The sequence below is a fragment of the Schistocerca nitens genome, chromosome 6, assembly GCF_023898315.1.
Source record: "Schistocerca nitens isolate TAMUIC-IGC-003100 chromosome 6, iqSchNite1.1, whole genome shotgun sequence".
Lineage (NCBI taxonomy): Eukaryota > Metazoa > Arthropoda > Insecta > Orthoptera > Acrididae > Schistocerca > Schistocerca nitens.
The window spans coordinates 501,800,738-501,805,742 of NC_064619.1; the positions used below are offsets into that span (position 1 = coordinate 501,800,738).

Sequence of the window (5,005 nt, forward strand, 5' to 3'; positions counted from 1 at the left end):
GAGCCGATGAGCGGGCAGCATTCTGGATGCTGAGCCGATGAGCGGGCGGCAGTCTGGATGCCGAGCCGATGAGCGGGCGGCAGTCTGGATGCCGAGCCGATGAGTGGGCGGCAGTCTGGATGCCGAGCCGACGAGCGGGCTGCAGCGTAGATGCCGAGCCGACAAGCGGGCGGCAGTGAGGATGCCGAGCTGACGAGCGGGCGGCAGTCTGGTTGCCGAGCCGTCTAGCGGGCGGCAGTCTGGATGTCGAGCCGATGAGCAGGCGGCAGTGTGGACAAGAACTCATGAATATCCAAAACAAACTATGTTTTATTCATAAGTTTCAGTTCTGAATGTTTGAGGCACAAGTCGGTAAGTGAAGGTTTGTCACTGCAAACCAAATTAATGCAAGTAATTAATTCTTGGATTACTACACTGCCCTGTGAGCAATCCGTTAGCAAAGACGTCTACTGAGTCTGTTCAACAAAATATTGGCTTCCTCGGCGAATAAGGAGAAGTCTGAATTTCACTGGAAAAACGTGAAGTCTGACCTTCGTAGACCTGAAGTTCGTTACGACAGCCTGGGACAGTTCCACCGGTCAGTTCGGTCAAAATCAAACACGGATGAGATACTGCACTTTCAGCAGAACGGTGTCCTGGCAGAGTGGGCTGATGACCGGGTGATGGGGCGTCCTAGTGTTGGTGGTCTGCGTGGTCTCGGCTATCAGAAAGCTGAATGCGAAGAAGCTCCTTGCGGAGCCGCCAGCGCGGTCCTAAATACGCGGGTGGCGGATGTATACAGGATTCCTATTGGTTGCGCGATGTGTTTGCGGAAGCATAATGTAGTGCGGCATTCTCCACAAATGAAGCCGGTCGTGTACGTGCGTCATCGCCACGTGATCTTTGCGCCAAAGATGCCATTTGGCGCCAGCTATTGAGCTTTGCCGAAAGGTTGCTTGCAGCCGCTGGCCTACTCCAGGGGTCAACTGGTAGGCCACCCGCCATGCTATTTCGTTAGTATGGCGTCGGCACATAGTCACGACATGCCATGAATTCGAGAAAAATGCTTTCAAATAAGGTCGACAAACATACTTCAAAGGAACGCAGTGGCTTAACTTAAATAGGAGAAGAAGCTAAAATAAAAAAAGGAAAGAGCGATAGAAGATTAAACTTTAACGTCCCGTCGCAACGAGTTCATCAGAGCGTGAGCAGAAACTCAGAAGAATGGGGATGGAAATAGGCCGTGCTCTTGTCAAAGGCATTTGCCTTTAGGTAATTAAAGGGAAGCACGGAAAACCTAAATCTGGCTGGTCGGACGGGGATTTGAATTTTTCTCCTGCCGAATGCGAGTAACCACTGCACCATCTCGCTCGGTAGGAACGTAAAACAGGATAACAGAAACATCACTAATCTACAACTTCACTTACCTTAATTCAAACGATTTTGAGAGCTTGCTGGCAGTCCGGCTCCTTCGTTTCGAGGCCGATATCGTTTCGTGAGTGAGGGAAACAAAGTGTTTTTAGTCGAGGTTGGTTAATAATAAGTACGTAATCTCTGTCGGCAATATTCTGGGTCCATTTCGTTAATACGCACTTCAGACCTTATTGGAAAACAAAACGTCAACTCTTGTACCACTTTGTGATACATGAACTATGGTTAATAAAGTAGAACTACGACGAATGCATTCTTCAAACGTTCGAAGCTATACACGATTTCATGCCAACGATTCATTATTTCCAGTGCTTAAAAAACAGCGCATAATCCGAAACAGTAGTTCTATTTTCAATTTAAAACTGCTAACGCTTAATTTTACGTCGAAAAACAGCAGGGCTGCTTCCGAGCCCTTTGATCGCGTGGGGTCCGTAACGTGTCCTACATGGATATACCGCCTCTGGCTTCTGCTTGTGTTCTTCCTCACGATACGTGAATATTATGCTGATGAAATTAATGAATGCAGCTCATTAACGCTGAACATGCGTTTCGATTATTGCAATGTGACCACTCAAAATCGTGCCAGACACGGGTTTGAAATCCGGACCTCACACTTTCCGCAAATGCTCGTCTTTACTGAATACGATTTCCATACTGATCCAGATTTCTTTTTTGTCACCTTTATTTGCTACCAGTTTCTTTGAACGAGCACTCGAGAGTTCTCCTGTAACTTACGAAAAGTACAAAAGAGGGAACGACTGATAGATAAGGATTAAAGTTGCCACAGCGAACAACGAGGCATGTCGAGAAATGAAGAGTATTCGATCGTCTAAAAGACAAAATATGAAATTTTCAGATTCACAGATGTACATCAAACTATGACGCCTTCGTTCTCAAAGCGTTGCGCGAACCGAGGCAAGAGTTTTCTGATACCTTCGCTTGAAAAAATTGCTTCAGCAGCACTCTGGATCTCCTCGTTGACAGAAAACCTTTTTCCATCTGTAAACAATTTGAAAAAGGTGGAAAAATGAGAACCTGGAAGTGGACGAAGATGGCTGTGGGCGACTTGGTTGATAATATCTCCACCGAATTCCCCCTCTTTTGTTCCGTATTGCCTGTTTTTTTTTGTTTTTTTTTTTTGTTTCGTGGTACCGCAGAGTATTAATTATTTACTTCGGGGACAAAAATTCAATGCGGAGGACTAAATTTTTGGGGCTGAAACAACGGTTTTGGACTTTTTCGTCGACGATGAGGAGGAATGTCGACACTGAATTAACTGTCTTTTCCTCTGAGGGGTGTAATGGGCCATCCAGGTTCGTAGTCAGACACAATACAGTCATCAAGGATCTGATTATCTTGCAGTTGGAAGCTGTAGAGGAAAAATGTGAATACGTGATTCTGTTGACTTCGTGTTGATCTGTGGGATGTTTTGGTACCTATCTCGCACAGAATTTCGGAAAACCTAGTGTTTCAGTAATAATATTTCATGCAGAAGAGATCTGTAAAGTTCTGGAAACATTGTTTTCATCTGGTCTAAAATCAATCGACAGTCACCGCGAATAATTTCTTCGATCTCGCTCAGTATCTTATCAGCCATATTGAGGGACGCCCATTCCTTTGTTCGTCATCAACATACGTTCCGCCAGCTTTAAACTCACGACATCAGTTGTACATATAAGTAAGTTCCTTTACAAATGACGCGTATCCTTTTGCAATAAGAAATCTGACTACGCTCTTCTCCTCACAGCTGGCGGAATTCGGAATAGAGACATTCTGGGGCGCCCGCAGAGAGGGTGGCGCGGACAGTAGGGACATCTGCGCTAGTGAGAAGTTGTTTAATTTACGAATATAAAAATGGTGCTGTAACTCAGGGTCAAGATGCCTATGACCTAAAATACCTGGAAAATTATCAGTAAAATTTCCTAAGGATCTCGATAATATGAAGTAAAAATGATAAATAACATGAGGAAAGCAAATTATAAAATTAACTAGAGTAATGAAAAACTTTATACGCGGTTGGAACTGAAATTACATAGCCCAAAGGTTAATTAACTTAAAATCCCAATGTTTTTATTTGAGAAATGTCATTGCTTGAACATGTACGAATATAGTTTTACAACCGTCTTACGTCTTTTGCAGAGTACGACAGCTAGCACGTCGCCGGTTTTGAAAGTGAGGGAACGTCTATCGTCGGACAACACTTATTTATGATTAGGAAATCATATTTAACATCTGCTAAAACAACTGGAGCGTGCACTTTGATGTTTTTCTTTAGTTTAAAAAACGAATGCCCGCATCTCGTGGTCGTGCGGTAGCGTTCTCGCTTCCCACGCCCGGGTTCGATTCCCGGCGGGGTCAGGGATTTTCTCTGTCTCGTGATGGCTAGGTGTTGTGTGATGTCCTTAGGTTAGTTAGGTTTAAGTAGTTCTAAGTTCTAGGGGACCGATGACCATAGATGTTAAGTCCCATAGTGCTCAGAGCCATTTGAACCATTTTAAAAAACGAATCTTAAAAATTGACACGCGAGCATCTATATTTCAGAAATGGACATTTTGTTTGGTGCAATATCTGTATTTTTTTCAGTACCCATACCTCTACAAATTAATAACAGTGAGAATAAGCCGATGGACCAATAATTTTTTCTGTATGTAGTAATACTCTATTAAGACAACGGCCTTGCCGCAGTGGTAACACCGGTTCCCGTGAGATCACCGAAGTTAAGCGCTGTCGGGCGTGGTCGGCACTTGGATGGGTGACCGTCCAGGCCACCACGCACTGTTGCCATTTTTCGTGGTGCACTCAGCCTCGTGATGCCAATTGAGGAGCTACTCGACCGAATAGTAGCGGCTTCGGTCAAGAATACCATCTTACGACCGGGAGAGAGGTGTGCTGACCCCACGCCCCTCCTATCCACATCCTCCACCGAGGATGACATGGCAGTCGGATGGTCCCAGTAGGCCACTCGTAGCCTGAAGACGGAGTGGAGTAATACTCTATTAACCAAATTTTTGCGTTTTTCCGAGAGGTATATGCACTGTTAGTTCTTGGCAACTTTAAAAAAAAAAAATCGACTGTTGTATCATTCAAAGGACATTAAACACAAACGTAACAAATGAAATGAAATCTTAAAAATGACTTCTAAAATCTGTACTCCAGACGACCATCCGACGTCGACCAGCCACCGTGTCATCCTCTGGCTACTGGGGTCATGCGGAAGGGAGGGAGGAAGGAAGGAAGATAGAGTCTCGTTGACGTGTAGGTCATTAGAGACCGAGCACAAGCTAGGTATATTTCGAGGTTGGGGAAGGAAATCAGCTGTGCCCTTCCAATGGAACCCTCCCGGAATTTGCCTGGAGCGATTTACGGAACTCATAAAAAACCTACATCTGGATGGCCGGATGCGGATTTGAACCGCCAACTTCCCGAATGCGAGACCAGTGCGCGTTGTGCGGATCGGTATGGCATGGCATGGTAGAGTGTCAGAACACTATTCTCCCGAACTTTGACGATATTTCAGACATTGAAACCGCTACATTTCTCTGAAATAACTTCTCAGTTGGCATCACGTGGTTGAGTGCACCCCGCCCCAGTTTTC

The 5,005-nt window shown here is 45.1% G+C and overlaps 1 pseudogene; it reads left to right on the forward strand.

Annotated features, from left to right (window-relative positions):
• Positions 1-4,076: 4,076 nt before the first annotated feature.
• LOC126263956 (5S ribosomal RNA) lies at positions 4,077-4,194 on the forward strand (annotated as a pseudogene).
• The last annotated feature ends 811 nt before the right edge of the window (positions 4,195-5,005 follow it).